The sequence below is a fragment of the Zosterops lateralis genome (genome assembly GCF_965231275.1).
Source record: "Zosterops lateralis genome assembly, chromosome: 1".
Taxonomy (NCBI): domain Eukaryota; kingdom Metazoa; phylum Chordata; class Aves; order Passeriformes; family Zosteropidae; genus Zosterops; species Zosterops lateralis.
In genome coordinates this window covers 107,046,542-107,065,229 of record NC_139762.1, presented here as the reverse complement: position 1 = coordinate 107,065,229, position 18,688 = coordinate 107,046,542, and the positions used below count along the sequence as shown (strand labels likewise).

Genomic DNA, 18,688 nt, shown 5'->3' with positions numbered 1-18,688 from the left:
AAGGCTGTGGAGCTGTGCCTGGATGCGGAGCCCCCAGTGCTGTGTGCCAGCACGTGCTGCTGCCTGCTCCCCAGCCCCTCCGAAAGCACTTTCCTCTCGGGGCTTTGAGCGCCGCAGCTAAATTGCTTCAATTAAAGACTCACTGCGCCTCTGCAATTGGCTTGAAGTTTGGAAGTCGTTCTAACTAAATCGGTAAAGAGTACGCAGTTACGCTGTGCCCCATAAAATAGCGCGTTTCAGGCAAGAACTTTACTGCTGGCTGCCCGACGTGATTACAAAACCCCTCTGACATTCTTGTGTCAAGTAATAACAGGGATCGCAGCCGTCAGCCAGAGAGCGCGGCGCTGGGCGAGCACAGGTATATGACATGCCTGAGCTGTTTCCCGAGTGGAAATACCAGTTCTGGACAGACTGACCCTTTCAAAGAGTTTGCCAACTAATCAACCAGCCTGAGGGCTAATTGGGGTGGGGAGGGGGAAGGGCAGGGCTCCCGGTGAATGCCTGCATAAGCATCTATGTTCTTTAAGATACCTGTGACCTCTCCTTTCTTCCAGGGAGGCTTTTTTTGGGATCACTTCAGTGCAGTACTGTAGCTTGATCTCCTGCTGTGTGTATCTGGTGTCTCTGAATGGCTTAGAGGCTTGATTATGTGCAGATAATGTTTTTGTTCTAGCTCATTATTTCGGGTAAAAGCTAATGCTCCTCGCTGTATTTAACCCTAGATTCCTCTTCCCCTTGCTTTGAATGATCTTGAAAGTAATTTTGAAACTTGGGGCGTAGTTTAGCTTTTTAGGAGGAGCGTCTGGGAAGAGGGAACTGGGCAGAGCAGTCAGCGGTCACAGAGTGTGCGTGTCTTTAACCTGTTAAATGAGGTGTCTCGGTGCTTTCAGTTGTCACACTAGAGAACTCGATCTCTACCCTGGCCCACAAATCCCTTCACACTCGCATAAAGCTTAGGTGAGGAGAAATCCAGCTGCTGTAGTGTTTGTTGCAAAGCTGGGCTTCCTACGGGAAGCGTTGGGAGCTGTAATTCTCATTAACAGCAGGCTGTGGGGAGAAAGGGAGAAAAAGCTAAAATAGAGTACACAGGCATCTGCTGTTTTCCTTAGAGTATCGAGAAAGAAAATGAGCAATCAGCAAGGGTACTAGAACTAGACAGTGTCGGGTTTTTTCAGTAATTATATGGAAATGTTTACCTCCATTCACAATTTCATGAGTTAAAGAAGGTTCCCAGTCACTTTTGTAGCTGAATCTTACCTTTGCTACAAAGCTCATTAATTTAAGTCTTTAAGAGAAAAAAAGTGTCTCTTTCTTTTTTTTTTTTTTTTTTTTTTTTTTTTTTTTTTTTTTTTTTTTCATCACCAATTTTTCTTGTGTCAATTTTAACTTATGCACTTCTGGGATGTGACAAAATGAAAAAATACTGGCTGTGGAATAGATTTCCTTGGGAGAATGTTAATGCTAAACTTTTTCTCTCTAGCTACCTTTTATGATACTTACACTAATCGAGGTCCAGGGCATTTCCTGGGGAAATTAATGACTGGCTGAGGTTAATGGCCCAAGGCATTGCCTCAAGCCGTTGGCTCTCCCAGTCGGTCATTAATCCCCAGGAAATGCCCTGGCCCTCAATCGTTATTGCTTAATTATAAACAAAGAGTTTCTAGGCCTTTTTACTGAATGTATCTCATCAAGTACCATGACACTAAATTCCACTGTTGACAAATATTACTGATTCCTTGAAAACATGAAGGTCATAAGTTTGTGGTTTATTGGTTGTCTTTGTAATTAGTCTTCCAGGGGACAGATTCTGCTGAACTCATGGATTTCACTCTGGTGAAAAAGAGGTGGCATAATGTGTGGGTTTCTTAGCACCTTTACACTGTGCATTTTTTTTTTTAATAGCATTAAGCAAAGTGTGGAAATGAAAGTAATAAAATGGAGTGTCTTCAATTTGTGTTGAGCAAGAATGTTAGTTGTATGCTTTTGTGTTGTAGCTGTCATTTTTCGTTTAGCCCCAAATTGTCTTTTCAACACTGAGTTTGTAGGAGCCTCTTCCAGAGCTCAGGAAAGGTACATTAAATGTTTGTCTTGATCCAACTATTGCTTTGGATTTTAGCCTTAAGAGCAGCATTTATAGTGTATTTTAAGCATACAGCACTGCCATCATGGCACAACTTTCTTTTCAATCCTTATTTGCTCTGAAGTGTAGCAATTTTCCTGCCACTGACAGCAGTACTTTAGTTCAAGTTGATGACAGAGATGTAATTTGGCTGTTGTTCATCTCCCATGTTGCTGAAAGATGAACAATAGCTAAAGCTTAAACTTTTGATGCTACAATGTGGTGGTAGCTTTTGGGTTTTATCGATCTGGTACATGCTGAACTTACTATAGTAGTAATCCCCAAAAATAGGTGCAGGAAAATAGTTTGGCCTCTGCCATGGGGGAGGGGAGTTGCCTGTCCTTTGCAAATGCTTTGGTTACATTTGTTCTGTAACTCAGTTGGGTTTCTCTGGGCTGTTCGTGAAGAATTTATTAGCTATTAAGATATCTACCAGAAGCTTTGTCATTAAAACCTCAGCCATGTGCATTGTCTTAAGTGTTTTGGGGAATCCTGAAATGCCTTATTTTTGGGGGTTTTTTTCCCTTCTGCTTTAAATTCAGAGTTACTCTTTTTGGCTGTCTTTTGATCTGGCACATGTCTTTTCATTGCCTTACGTTCTCTTTGAAGGTCTTACTTTGACCCGAGCCAGAAATCTTATTCTGGCTGCAGGTTTTGCAAAAGAAGGCAGAGCAATAGCAATAGTGAGGAGTATGAGTAGGCAGTAGGCACAACCGGGAGCAAATCAGAAGTAGCTGACAAGTCTAGCCCTCTTCAGTCTTGGATTTTGGAGGAGGTGGGTAAGAATCTATCTGCTTGATCTTCAGGGAACATCCTGCACGTTCCTTAAACGGCCACAAAAAAGATTTGTGTTTTGTACAAGTGTCTCTAGTACTCTGACCAGAATCGTTGCAAGGTGCTTTCCCAGTATGCAGGGCAGAACTCATCAGGCAGCTTCAGGGAAGGATGCTTAGGGTAGTGGCGTAAAGATGCTAGGCTTTGTTTCTACCTAGATGGAGCAATATCCCTATCTTAAGGGCTTGAAGTACAGTGGCTATTAAGACTGATGACTGCTAAATGCCTTGTTAGTTCTTGTGACAGTACTACTGTTGATCAGGTTTCAGAGGTTAGTGCTGGCTGTCCTACTGCGTAGTTAGTGCTCTTCTCTTTGATTACTGCATTACCCCAGGTTGCAAGAAAATCCACAATTTGCTAGTTTTTTTGGGTTTTGTGGGGTTGGGTTTTTTTGTTTTGTTTTTTTGGTGTTTTTTTTTTGTTGTTGTTGTTTTTGTTTTTGTTTTTGTTTTTGTTTTTTGTTTTTTTGTTTTTTAGAGAAGCACTGAAGTTAAAATCTTAGAAGGTAATGGTTAAAGAAACTTTAATCTATGGCTTAAGAAACTGTATCTACCTCACAGGCTGCTATTTGTTACTTTGTTACATTTAGGGGTTTTTAATGAGGACTATTTTCCATCTTCTGCTAAGTTACGGATGTGAAAAGTAGAACTGTAGAAGAGGCTATAATACCTGATAGTCATCAAAATTGCTCTGAAATCCTTGGAGGGCACAGGGATAAGGTTAGTAGTGATGTCAAGGATGGTCCCCAAAGCTTTCTTATCAATCTCCATAGTGAAATGCAGGAATCCTGCCTGTTGTTCTTTTGTGTGGAAGTCAGTGTTGTTTGTAATTGAGTGCTTCAAAAGATTATTGAAGAGAAATAGGGTTTTTCTTTTTAAGAAAGTAGGATATCCCAGGCTACATTCCTTATAATGAACATGAAGCTTGGAAGGCACTTGTGTGTGTTTCCCAAGATGAGTACAAGACAAGCAGAGTAGAGATTAGGCTTAGTGATCTCATACACAGCTTTGGGGGCAGTATGTGCACTGAAAGCAATGAAGGGAACTGGTTTTTCTTTCCTAGACTGAGGTAGGTCCATGAATCGGCTGTCGGGGAGGGAGGTGATTTCAGGTGACTTGGGAGAGTATTTCAAAGCAAATCCAAGAATGGTGTTTTGATACATGCATTTAGAATTGTGGCTGTGGAGCTAAAGGTCCAATACTGTCTTTGTAGGTCCTCTTGGTTGCATTGGCATGATATGTTGGAGATATTAAATTGTGTAACTATCTCAGCTGCTGATTTGTACTATCACCTATTTTTTCAAAATATTTTTCCTTTTTAGAAGCTAAACTAATTTCATTTAGTTACATCACATGAGCTACTTGGAGAACTTGTTTTGTCCAGCCTTCAGCGATGGCAAGGAATGCAAGAGGTGACCAGTTCCTTGTAGCTCAAATGAATATGACCTTTGTAAGACAATCAGGAGAAAAAAGCAATGTCACTGAAGTGCTGCTGTATTTTGACACTCTTTTACATCCTATAGAATCTGAAATGACTGTGTTGGTACTCTATGCACATCAAAGGTAAAATGCACAAGCTTAAAGGCAGCAGAGAGCTGATTTTTTTTTTAATAAAAAGTATTCTGTGATTATCCTGTAAAAGATTTCCCATTGCCCACTGCTCTGTTTCTAGAGAGCAAGAGATCAGAAACTGTGCAGTCTAATTGGTGAGTCTGTATGACAGGGAGCTGCCTTATTTCATGTATGGTGTAGAAATAAATGAGTGCTTAAACCCTTTGAAACACACCACTACTGCAAAAGCCATAGGCTGTAATTAAATTGAATGTGGGGTTGTATTGTCTTGTGCCCTTGGCTATAAACTTGATAACAGGCCATGGTACCCCCACTATTGTGTTCGAAGCTGGAACCTAATTAGAGACATTGTAGATTTTCAGTCACTTTCAGAGCCCTTCTGTTCATCTTTTTCCCTGTGTCCTTTCTTATTATTTTGCTTTTCTGTTTCAGAAGCAACAAATGCACTCTTCTTTTTAGAAGGAAATTGTTAAGGGCATGTAGCCAAATATGTATGTGCAAGATAATTTTTTTATCATATTTTGGATTCAAGGGACAAGTGTTGGTAACTGCATTTTATCTGATGTGGAAGAGATTTATTAGTGTTGAGACAGTAAAAATATATAATCATGTTTCCAGGAAATGCTTTCAGAGTCTTCCAGGCATTAGAATGGGGAATAAGGAAGGGATTGGAACTTCTTGTAATACCTTGATCTAAAAGTAACATTGGAATATGTACAATTGAATTCTGTTCTGGTTGTTTTTTGGGGATTATCAACAAGGAAAAATGGCTTTTCTGGGCTTTTAGAAATTTGCATGCTTTGTATTCAGCCAGTTTTAGTTGATCTGAAAACCTTTAAACTTGCTAAGGACTTAATCTCTGATGAGAGCAAGTACCTTTGATGTGTTCTTAATTCAACTTTCAGTTTTGAGAATAGTCAAAATTGTAGTGCACAAATGTATTATAAACATTTCCAATAAATTCTTAATTAATTGATAAGCTTACCTATTGTATGCACCTGTACACTTCTGTAGCTAGGACAGATCATTTTAATGAAATGGAAATTGAATGACATTTTAAAGCCTCATTTACTTTAACAATGTACAGATTTTATTTTTTTTCCCAGTGTATGTTTAGGACACATCTCTATATAGCACAGTTCTGAGCTAGCACCTCCTTGGGACTTCTGACTTGCTTCAAATCCTAGCCTGAGTGTTCTGATGTGGTTTGCAGTGTTCTTGGTACTTAAAACAGGTCATGTAGTCTGGATATAATTCATTATTTTGTGACTTCTGGAAAGAGGTCATCACTTCTCTTCAAACAGTGTCACCAGCTGTAGGAAACTGATCCTTCCCCAAGGTGGGCATAGGAGATGAGGACTGCTTGGAGATTTTTTGGTGGTTGGGGTAGCTTGTGCTGGGAGGGAGGTTGATTGGTAGGTGCTGTTCAGGTACACACAGGCTGGAGCACTTGTCTGTGTAAAGGGAAGAGAGCAGAAAACTACAGGAGGCAAGGTGTGAAGCTAAATTTTGGCTTTCCTTTTCAGAAAAGTCCTGTGGAGGTCCTGGGGTGATTTCTGAGCTGAACTATCTCTACCACAGTGCTTCGCTTCCCACTGTCCTCTGGAAAATGCCTGGGGATCAGATCTGATGATGCTGTTGTTTGTTTTAGTTTGATTTTTGATATCAGGAGCAAGAAGAAGAGGAGCCTGTGTAGTTGAGACTCTTGCTCTTGGTAGCTCTATTGAAGGAGCCACAGCTCTCAGGCTCCCCTGCAAATTGGCACCTGCATACTCTGTTACTGCTTCAGTGTCAGACTGTCAGAAATGTAATGCATAAATGAACAACTTTCCTAAAACACCTTTATTTTAAGCCTTTTTTGTTTGTGTGTATGCGTCCACTTATGTTTATTCAGAATTAAAGATCGTTGGAAAAGTTTCAAGAGTGATTTCTCACCACCCTTCAGCTGAAACCTTGAGCTTTTACTCACCACAGTGATATTTTAGCTGCTTCCTTTGCTGCTGTTGATTTTTCTCTGTATGGTTCTAGTAGGCTTCAAAAGTGGCAGAGGGAGGTTGGTCTGTGGTAAGGGCAGCATACTGTGTCTGATGGCTTAGCTTTGAGTCATTCCAGTCCAGTGTAATTGAACTGAACTCTTACTCTGTTGCAGGGTGACTGGATGGGGAGCTTGTCCTCACCTTGCAGGTGAGAGCTCTTGTTTCAGGGATGAGGCGTCTGCAGTGCACATGAAGGGATAGTGCTGGGACTCTTGGGCTCGGTAGCACCAGTGGTTAATTACTGAGCATTTTCTGGCTGAAAGCTCCCCTGGAGAAGTAGCAACAGAAGTGTGTGGTGTGTGTGGCCAGTGTGGAGAGTGGGAGCATGGGTGTGTGGGTTTAGCATGAAAGACAAGGGGAAATCCGCTTGCCTTGCCCTCCTCGCTTCATTTCTCTTTGGGGTGGCTTGAGACTCTTTTTGACCTTTGCCTGAAATGTGGGGAAGATGAGAGGCGAGTAAGGTGAAGTGGACTTAAATAGCTTCCTTCCTTCCTTCCTTCCTTCCTTCCTTCCTTCCTTCCTTCCTTGGGCTGGCTGTTTCACCTTTTGCATGCCTGATAAATTCCTTCCCTTGTATTGAAATCGCCCCGTTCATCTGAAGTGCTGTAATTAACCCAACTAGTTTTGATGCCAAATTGGGAGGACCTAGCTGAGAGTTGGGTTGACAAGTTGGAAAGTGTAAATGGGAGCACAGATGTCCTAACAGAATTCTATGGCTGTAGCACAAACTGTGTTTGAAATTCAGATAAAGAGGGAGCCTGCTTCAGCTGATTGCCTTTTTGAGGGTTTCCCTGTGTTTCTAATGATTTTATAACTAGCAGCCCTGGCTAGTCACAAAAAAAGTTGGTGTGCTATTCTTCCTTATCTCAGATGTGACAGTGATACTGGCTGTTTGTGGTTTTTTGTAGGTTTTTATCAAGTTGATCAGTACTAGTTTCCGTCTTGGGTTTAGAAAATGTCGTGTCTTTCTTGTCATGATACAGTAGTTTCTGGAAACTCTCCCTAGACTGTTGCAAGACCAGGTTCACATTTTGCTCAAGTTTTAAAAATGCTTTTTAAGGGTTGGATGAAATAATGAAGTGCTCTAAGATTGTGTGGTTTGGCTAATCAGCAGTTCAGAAAAAAATGTTGAGCTTTTTGTTTTATTTTCTCTTGTCTCTTAATTTAGTAATGCTGAAGTATGTATCTTGCTGATTATGCCTTTGAAAATACAGTTTCTCAGAAAAAAGCCCCATTTTCTCTGAAAACACACACTGATCAGTGACTGACAGGCTTGGGAGTAGAAAAGTAATTGTTCTTTGAGGAAGAGCAGATTAAAACAAAGCTACGTGGTCCATGAAACCATGTGAAGAAAACTTAAGTTCTCTGACTGATTCTGGTAAGAATATGATTTTTTTTTTTCCCTGCACAAACACTTGAAAAAGTTGTATTCATTAACAGGGATGGCAGTGCAAAATTCTTCAGCCTTTGAATCTGCTTTTTTTACCCCCAAGTACCATTTGAAAATAAAATAGGCAGAAACGTGGTTTCAGTGTCAGCCTCAAACTGCTGCAAAATCAGCTTTCTGAAGCTGCTGCCAATCCAAAGCAGTATGTGTAACACAGTTACAGTTTGATTTTTGAAAAGCAGAAGTAACTTTAATGTCCTTTCAGAACTTTGTTTTGCCTTCCTTTTGGGGTATTTGACACACTTCCAAAGCAACCTTATTACTTGTTTTATCTCTTGGAAGTCTTTGTAAGTTACCCTTTTCAGGAGACTTTTAGTGTGTTACTTTTGAGATGCACTTGAATACATTTTTTTTTTTGTAGTTTCCATTGAAAGTACAGTAGATACAGGCTGTTCTGTTCAGGTTTAGGCATTGGAAAGTATCAAAAGTAAAGAATTAAAAAAAAAAAAAACGCTAAGGAAAATGAGGTTTAGTCTAACTAGGAAGTACAAATGTGTCAAAATGGGCATGGCATGTAGGATGTACAGTGACTCAACACTAAATATAGTATTAGTTGAGTTGCTAATGTGTTGTATTGATGTATGGAAGTAACACTACACTGCTATGTAACTGGCAAAATTATCCCCATGGTACAGAGGAAGATAATTCAACACTTCAGAGTTTACTGTGGTAATTCGTTAAGAAAAGATCTCTCCCTCTTGTGCTAAAGTAGAATTTTAACCACTCCGTTTTTCTCAGTACAGTATATTCGCTTCCAAACTGCCAGTGGATATAATTGGGATCATGAACATAATAGTAGGCTTGATTTGCAGCACAGGGTAATGATATGGTAGTAACTGTGATTGTCATGTAAAACATTCAGAAGCGTGTGTATGTTGTTTTAATTGTTGAGAGATACAAAGGCATCAGGTCAAATCTGTGTCTTTCTAGGAAAAAATATAATAGGTGAGGTTTTTTTTTTTTAATGTAGATTTCACAAGCCCATGTCCAAATTTTTGCTAAAACAGCCAAACACACTCTTCCTCCTCCTGCTTGGTAACTCAGCTGACTATTCTAACTTATTAGGGCATTTTTATTTCTGTAAAGTGCTGGACTGATTTGACTGGACACTTCTTTTGCTACAGGGTTATGATCTTACCAGTGCTAGTTGTGATGAAATGCTCTGGTGTCGTGGTGTTCTGGCATTGTTCTGTGTACATTACCAGCAGCAGGGCTGCCAGAGCTACCCAGCTCCCCTAACCCTCACAGCAGCTACCCCTTGCCTGGCACAGGGGATGGCAGTGCCCTCCCTGGCCCCATCCCTCCTGCAGGGAGCTGCTTCAGGCTCCAGCCACAGGAGCACTGCCACTGGAGCAGTAGCCCTGCAGCCCTGCCTGTGGCTCAGCGTTCTGTGGGTCTTCTCAGGCTCTCCTCCCAAAAAGGGGAACTGATGCTATAAGGAAAAATCAAAATGTCTTCCCACTCCACCTCAGTCTTTATAGAATCAAAAAGCTCCAAAAAAGCTCCACCTTGAAAAGCTTTTATTGTCTTTAACATTAATGATAGGGGTCTGAAATAGCTGTTACTTTCTTTATCTTGAAGGACTAGATTTTTAGGGGAAGGGAGCATATGTGAGCTTTCCAGCCTATCTAGGAAGGGTTAAATAACTGAGCTAGCAGGATTTTGAAGGTAGAGGGTGAACTCTGTGAGAGTAAAGAGATGGAAGTAGTAAGTTGAAATGGAAAATAAGAAGGAGAGGAGAAGCAGGGTGACAATACCTTACCAACTATCTTGTTGCAGCATATCAGTTCAGGAACTAGATTAACTTCTGTATACCAGTGTGCTTCTGCTGGATTAGTTTAATGGATTCAAGAAGCAAAAAATAATATCTCTGTTTGGAGAGGGGCTAACATTGGAGGAAGAAATTAGGGGGGGAAAAATCCTTCTTTCCTAATGTTAAATAACAAACATAGTAGGTGCGCTGAAACAAAATCTGATCAAGGAAAAGATAAACCCAGAGGGATGGCAAAGAAGGACTATGCTGGGTTTTTTTTGTTGTTGTTTTTTTTTGTTTGTTTGTTTTTTTCTTTAAAGTAGAAAAACTGGAGGAAAATATAAAAGAACAGTTAAGGGGCAAGGAGGGAAGTCTGGGTTTTATTTGACTTTACAGCGAGTTAAAAAAAGTGAGTGGGACTTAAATTAAATGCATTGTATTATTTCCTCTTAGGGGAACTAAAATCTAAAGGGTTTTTTCCTTAACCTTCAAAAATGTGAAATTTTAAACAGTGGTTTCCTGTAGAGTTTTGTGTTGGTGTAAGCATTGGTTCATGGGTATGTATTCTGAAAGAAATCTGCTGTCAGCACGGTGGTAAAGTGGCCTGTAAGCATTGTGTTTGGTTTTATGCCTAATGGACAATAAAGTAGTTTCCTCAAGCTACTTGAAGTACTCCTTGTAAACTAAAGTGTCCGGATCAATTTCTCATTCACATCTTATTAAAGCTCACTGAGGAAGTTGGGAAAACATGTTTTTGATCAGAGCGCTGTAGAAGCTAGTCATACACTCTCTTAATCCTTAAGGTACTTCATAAAATTCCTGAGAAGAACCCCCATGGATTCCTGCTTTCAAAGACAGCTTCATCCCACCTGGATGCCAAACAGAGAGAGCAGCTCCACTGTATGGTGGGAGGGCATGCGGGAAGTGTACAGGGTTGAGGGGAGACAGCTGGAGTGTCTTGTTCTTCCCATGTTTATCAGACTCACACTTTCCTAGTGGAATACTCGGATTGTTGAATTATTTGCATGAATAGCTGTCTGCATCCAGAATTACTTGTGCATGCTAGTCTATTCTGTGTATGTTAATGCCTGAATTTCTCTTGTGTAGTTAGTTCATGTTACATAACAACCTTAAATGCCTCGGTGGTGTGCTTGATCAAAACACTTTTTTTTTTTTTTTTTTTTTTTTTTTTTTTTTTTTTTTTTTTTTTTTTTTTTTTTTTTTCCCTAAGGAAACACATGGTGTCACAGCTCTGAGAAGTCAGGAATTTCTTATTGGTGGGTAGATGGTTGGGTGTTAGCTTTCAGCAACCCATTCTTGAGAAGAAGTTAAGCTGCTGTCATACTGTACTCCACTTTTTTCAGAAATATATTTTAAACTTTCATGATCTATCAAGTTTCTGCCTATACATCTGCATGAGTAGGAGGCTCAAATCAATATTTACAGGGTCTGCTTTCTTTGCATATGCAGCTATACCAAAATACATGGTTATGCATTTTATAAGAAACTTATTCAAGGGGAAGTGTTCATCCGATTAGCAATATCTGCTTTTTTAACAACAGTAGGAAGATGCTTTGAGCACGATTGTATAAGGAATGTGCTTTGGAGAAGCTGTCAAATATGCTGGCCTTTGTCGTGACTTGAAAATTGTGTTGAACACAATTACAGAAAAGTGGCCACTACAACATGGAGCCTCCCTGGAGTAGCAAGTGTGCTGCCTGCGTGCCAGTGGGACAGTGGCACAAAAGTAAGTTGTGTTTCAAGACGTAGGAGATGACAATGTTGGAGATGCTGTACCAGCTAATGGAAGGCTGTAAGCAGGATACAGGCTACATGTCAGAGATGTTATTCTGGCTGCACTAGTGAAAGAGTCAAAAATAAGGATGTGGGGGAAAAGGTCCCCATCTGTAAAAATGGAAAACACGTTAGCTGTTCCTAAAGCACATTTTTTGGTGACTTGTGGGAAAATTAGCAGTCTCAGTCTGGGTCTTAGTGGGCAAGTATCCTTGTAGAGGAGGCTACTGAACTCATCCTGGTTGTCCCTGCTATTGGCAGCCTGGGTGGTGAAGAGCTGCTCTTGCCCCAGAGGTGAGCTCCTGACCAGCAGGGCAGGATGACAGCTACAAGAGAAAGCTTGCTCTGCCAGTGGTACACTTGCTGCCTGGATGGTGTGCTAGGCTGTTGATGTGATGTTACCTTAAAGCAGCAGACTCCTGTACCAATTTCAGTGGAAAAACAAGACTAATGGCCAAATTTCTACACCCTGTGTCTTTCACTAATCGTGAAAAATAGCAGTTTGCTTCTCCATCCTCCTGGCTTCTTCATCTTTTTCATATAACTCACTGACTTTTACTTTTGGCTTCTTGTCTCTAGTAATTTCTTAATGAAGCAGACAATTATATTTTATTTTATCCTGTGTGAGCTACTTCTCATAATTTATTCTTGTTTCCCTCCACTCTGTTTCCACTCCAGGCAAAAATTATTTCCAGTTAAAAAGGGCTGGATGTGTGTCATTCCAGTGCTATTGTAAATGACCCTACAGATTTGCTTGTATACCCCATTTTCTCACCTAGAATGCATGCAAGGAAGGTCATATGGAGCCTGTCCCCATCTCCACATCAGTGGCCAAGAGTGGATGTCTGTAGAAGAGAACAGAAATGTACAGATAGGTGATGCTTTTCATGTGGATGTTATAAAGATGTTTGCCACTTCTCCCTCTGAGGTGCAACATGTCAGGAGTACATTAATCATTAAAAAGCAGATATTAGCAGAGTCACATTGGGCCTGTGGGATGTATGGACCCCTTTACATTTTCCTCTCAAACTGTTTTGATGGGAATGTTGATTACAGACAAGGTAAACTTGTTTGTACTTCATTAATAACAAACTATAAACTGCCCTGCCTCCCCTCCCCACAGGCAAGGCACTTGAGGAGATGCCAGGCAATTAAAGTACTTAAGACAGTAATTACAGTCAAATATACAACAAAAATAAAATCACTGCACATGATTTTTTTTATGCTTGGTTTTGTTCTATGCTTTTATTAAACCACAATTCTTGCCTCATGATTGAACAGGAATCTCTCAACTGGTAATACCAAAGTGTCTGACAAGCTTTCTTCGGTTCATCTGGGTATTTAGTAAACTCTTTGATGGTCTTCTGAATCCCTACTGAATTCATCACAGCTCAGATTCCTGCTTTTTAGATTTATCTTGCTGTATAAAGCTGGTGTACCTCTGAGCCTTAGCACCAGTCGGTAGGGAGGTGATACCAATGCTATCTTGAAACTCTTCCTTTCTTACTTTCCTTGCTGGTTTTCTTACTGTACAAGGAGTAGCATCTCTAGTTACTGTGATGCTTTGGAGGGGAAGACTGAATTAGGCTGAGGTGTTCAGTTAGCTTCAGATATTTGAATTGAACCTGATGCGTTTTAAACTCCAGAAATTAGAGTCCACAAGTTTGATTTGTAAACCTATTTACTGAGTTAGCATCCTGTAGTAGAAAGTTGTGTGTATGCCAGCTCAGTATTTTTAAGTGAAATTCTAAGGGACTCCAATATTCCAGATAAGGTACACGTTAAAAAGACAGAAACTTAGCTGTAATGAGATCCAGCTGGTGTGCATAAACCTTTCACATTGTGTTACATAGTTAAGCTGGTAAGTAATGTATGGGGAAAAGTTCTGGTAGCTTATTCTTTTGTACTGGAGTTTTATGAGGCTGTATAAATGCTGTAAGTATTTAATGGGGGAAATACAGGATTAAAAGCAAAGAGCTGATGATGTATGGTACAGAAATGTCATAGAGCAAATGTGTAGTATCCTTCCAGTAAATATTAAATGACTGAAACTTGACAGTGTCCACCTTTGTTAAAACAGCTCTCATAAGAACAATTTCCAATTTATTGGTTTGATTAATATGACTTTTAGAAGTAGATTGTTTTATGCTGGGTGGCATTTAGAGTGTAGATTCTCTCTGACTAATGTTTTGACTGGTCTTTTTATTCAGTAAAATCTACATCACTGTGGTATTCAAAAGCAGAGGACAGCCTCATGAGCTCCCCATAACTTAACAACCTGTTCTCTTTTTAACAAACTGTAATTACAGAAACATAAACTACATCTTCATTTACTTCAACGGTAAGAGCATGGGAGAAGAATGTGGGAAGGCATTCTTTGTGCCACCATCAATTTACTTGCCTACCCTGCAGTTGTTTCATAAACATCCTAGAAAGCTCCTGAAAATACCGAATACGGAATGTGCCAAAAGTGGTTAAAATGCAAAACTTTGTCCTCTGACAGACAAGCCCTGGCAAATCTTAGCTTGATGTTACTGCCCTCGGCTGCCCTCCTCCTTTGTGGAAGGCTTTTGCTCCCTTGTGGAGTCAGCAAAAGGAACCATGTGCCTGCACTTCAGCAGCTACAACAAATCTTGGTCAAGGGATTAGTATTTTTTGGGTGCTGTCATTGTCACTAGTAAACTGAGTTGCCACGTTTACTCTGTGAACTGGAACAGAGGAGGCAGGGGCATGTAGTCTGTTTTGCCAGCTCTGCTGTGGGGGTGGTAGCCCTGGGAAGAGGAGTGGTTAAAAAAGAGTTGTCCAAAATTGCACAGCTATTTGCTGCAAGATGATGCCGGAGCCCTCAGCTATCCTCATTTAAAGGGAATGGTCAGGGAGGTATCATAACATATTTAAAGCTTAGGTAGCTGTTCTTATGAAGAGTATAATTTACAATAATTGCCACTTTTAATAATGAACTGATCTATTTGAGATGTCTTAATGCCCGCTAAACAGTTAAAATGACAACCTAATTTTAAGATGCTGTTACCAGTGTAGGTATATTGACCTCGAGCTGTTCAGAGGGATATTGTGGGGTGATTTTTCTGTAGCAAAGGTATATAATGCTTAGGCACCCTTCCACAAAAGGCAAGCTGAATTTCGAACTAAAATAGAAATAAATCTTTACTTTCTCAAGATTTATTCAATGAAAGGTGAAAGGAACATTTAGAACATGAGTGAATAATAAAAATCTTCTGGTTATGTGGGTTTGTAAGATCTCGTAAATCAGTCGGCAAGTTTCCCAGTCATGACAACCACGTCCCATACTCTGACATTGCAGCCACCGCAAAACTCAAGAGAGGGATGTAATCAACCCCTAATAAAAGTGGCGAGCCAAACGAGCAGCATTAAAAAACCCAAGGTGCTGTCTTGTAGATTTCTGACTTAATATTTTGCATGCTGTCAGTATGCCGACAGACTCTTTAAATCTTCCTCCCTTTCCTCTGTGGGTCTCCACCTTGCCTCTTCCTGCTTGGTAAAGAAGCAAGCAAAAATAACGTATGGGACTTTGTGCAGGGAAAATGGGCTGAGAACCTTTAATAGCTTATACATAAGGATTTGACATTTCTCAATGTTTTGTGATCCTTGTTTTTAAGGAAATGCTTGTGTAAAAAAATATGGAAAAGAAATAGGTTAAAAGTCAAAGCAGTGATAATGATTGCTTCTCTGTTTTTCTCACTGTTCTAAGGGCTGAGGTCCCCTACTGCTGGTGGTGAAGCCAGCATGAGGAGTGGGGCTGCACTGCTGGGCATCAGCCCTGACTCAGGATTGCCAGCAAGGGTGAGCTCTGGGCACGCAGCATCATGTCACCCAAATGTCCTGAGTTAAAAAATGAGGATAAGAAGCATTGCTGCTCAGCAGCCTTGGATCACTTGGCAGTGCTGTGCTTCTTGCCAGCTTCTCACTGTGTGCAGGACCTGTGAATAGCCAGCGGACCTGCTGAAGCTTTGGGAGCAGTGGCTGAAGGTGCTGCTAGGGATGACTGAGTACCCAACACCTTGTGTGCATCTCCTGTGTGAATTGGCCTCGCTGGAAGTGAGACGTGAGCTTGCTTCAACCTCAGAATGGCTGATTCCAGTGCTCTGCCAGCCTCTAGCCAAAAGCTGGCCTGAATCGACCCTGCTTGGCTTGAGATCTGGTGGGATCTCAGTGCAGTGGGAATAAGAGGCACTTTGTTCTCCATCGTAGATACACTGTGATTAAACTTGGTAGTCATGAGGCCAGATTTACTGCTGTGCTCTGCCTGTTTCGCGTTGCACAACAGCACAAACACCCAGAGCGCGAGCAAATTTGATCCGTGTTTCCTAAGGATTGTGAAATTCTCCTTCTGTACAAATTTGCTGGCTGAATTTAAAGCATGAATTATAAAAAGGGCCTTTCCTCTTGGAGTAAATGTGATTGCCCTTTCTGTAGGGCTGCAAGATAAATGCTCTTAGTCTTCAAGGGAACTTTTTTGGCATGCTATCCTTAACATGGTTTTGGCTCATTTTCCCTGCTGCACACTTGACTAACTTAAAGCTATTTAACTGAGATGCAAAAGAAAAACATTGTTTCTTCAGCATTTGGACTTGATGATGTTACTACAAGAAACACAGAGTAAGGCAGGCATTTGTTTTGCACTGTTCGCAGGCTTTTTAAAATCCTCCAAAGTATGCTGTGGTTCTTAATTTTGGTCAGTTTCCTCTGACTGCCATTGCAAGTAGACTTTCTCTTGCTAATCTGCTGCCTGAAATACTCTTTGTTCAGGAAAGCAAGTCTCTTTCTGTTGTAATCAGGGCTAGGAATTCAGCTGCAGGGTCACTCTTTGTGCTGTAGAGTTCACTGACCATGTTTTGCTTCTGGCAGTCCTAGCTTTGGCCCCTTTACACAGATCAATGCCAGGCTAACCCCATTTATTGCTACTACTGAATCAAAACTCTGCTTCTCCTATTTAATTTAGCTCAAAATAGATGTAATGCAAACAAGCGTCAGCATGGAAAAAGAGCCAGAAGAAGAAAGTGAAGAAAAAAACACAGTTTTTTTTTTAATTAAATATACACTAAACAGTGCCAGGCTGCAGGTGGGAAGAATTATTTGGAATTGTATCATTAGACCCTTCATAAAAATCAGTCATCGTCATTGATTCTAATTTGCATATTAGTATTAGAGTTTGTCTTCTTGTCTTCCGTTCCTTTTTTGTATTTAAAACCATTTTTAATGTAACCGCTACTTCTTAAGCTCAGCCATGCATTCACATTTCTCCTGGGTTTCTTAGTCCTAGATGAACCTCCTGGCTTGCTTCACTGTGCCCTCACGAGGTGAACCTCCATCCTGATTACTGTATTCCACAGTGTCAGCATCCTAGAAACTTCCAGACTTGCTTCTGGTCAAGTTAGGCTGCTGTTGGCAGGAGTGTGTTGTTCTCAGTGAAGCTACTTGATGCTGAGCACTTTGTAAGACTCATCACTGTGAGATGGGTTAAGAGGTTTGTTGAAGCAAGCGTGTGGCAGGCAAGACTCCTGTGGCTATCAAACCCTGGGAGTCTGATAGAATTTTTTTTCTGTGCCTGTGGCACACCTCAGTGTGAGGAAGTGTTGGCACCTCAGGACTTACTTGAATTTAGATGACAAGACATTCATGGTGTGGTTGAGATCAAGCTATCTCTCCTGGCCAGGGCTGGAGTTAGGAATTCTACTTGCCACACCTCATTCCATGCTACTTCTCAAATATGTGGAATAAGGCACACACATACCCTCACCCATTGTTGATTTCTGGATTGAAGTTCTGTTCGTTGTGCAAGGCAGTGTGGGTGGAAATCATGAGGTCTGTTTTTTCTGCTGAAAAACAAAATCTAGCCATTCATCCTTCCACTCTACCCCCTTTCCCCACAGATAAACCTCTCCACAAGCTATTTCCTTTTGGTTCTTCAACTCTAAGATGGTGCTCATCAGAAATCAAGTGTTTAATTGACTGTGTTTCTAATGGGAGGGAAGATAGCTGAGACAATCTACAACTTTGGGATTGTTACTGAAGTTAAATTCTCTTATGCTCTACTGGGTGATCACCACAAGACTCCTGAAACCCCTCCTGTTTGTTTCTGACAAATCTTCTTTCTTGAAGCCAGGTGTCTCAAATATTTTTTCTGGAGGAGAGACCTATCAACTGAAATATTTGGCATTTAGAGGGAGTTTGCTTTTGGTTTTGTTTTTTTTTTTTTTTTTTTTCCCCTACTCTTAGCAATTTAATGCCTCTTCCTTCTCTCTGCTGTTTCCTTTTCCTTGCAGGGGTTTGTTGTTTCCAAAGAGAATACTTTGGTTTCCCACTCCTGACATGCACTCATTTCTCTGTTGCACCCTGTCCTTGCCCTTTTCAGGAATGCTAGTGTTCAGCCTCTACTTTCCTCCTTTTCCACACCAGGGAGAGAGCTGGTGGTTTCCTCCACTGCTCCTGAGTGGGAGGCAAGCATGAAGTGAGACACAAGCTGTAAGGCCTTCCTGATGTTTCCCTCAAATTTACCTGCTTCTAGATAAAATCCTTTGCAGTTATCTCTCATACTTTATCTGAGACTGTTTTTTTAAAGACTCTTGATGTGTTGCCATATACAATTGTCCCTTTACCTGTCAACTTTTCCTCCTGTAAATGTTTCTTCCATTTTTCAGGTCCCTATTGGTATATGGTGGGTTTCTTGCATACTGGTTTAAAACATTATTTCATCCTAGTTGATGGTTTTCTGCACCTGACACCTTCTCATACTTTTGATACTCAAAACGGTTCTTTAAATGATTTCTTTTTAAATCTTTTTTGTCCCCAGTCTTGTAGTCTTTATCCTTCTTTAAAGTTGTTTTTTCTGTATTGCAGAAGATAGGTTCAAATCTCTGTTTGGGCCTAGAGAGGTCCCTGAGCAGCATGGTCTTATTGATTATTACCACTGAAGATATTCAGTGAGTTTCTTTCCTCTAGCTTTGGTTAAATGAAGTCTTCTCCTGCTTTCCTGCAAACCTAACAAAAGATTTCTTCAAGTATTATTGTGAATGAGAGTAAGTTCATCTAAAGTTTTCTGCCTCAAATAGCAGTTTAAGTGAGCTGATATATGATATATGAGATATGTTGACT

General features: G+C 40.6%; 1 protein-coding gene across 6 annotated transcripts in view; it reads left to right on the top strand.

Annotated features, from left to right (window-relative positions):
- KCTD1 (potassium channel tetramerization domain containing 1) overlaps window positions 1–18,688 on the top strand; it is a 99,473-nt gene that overhangs the window by 36,465 nt on the left and 44,320 nt on the right. The window lies entirely within an intron of this gene.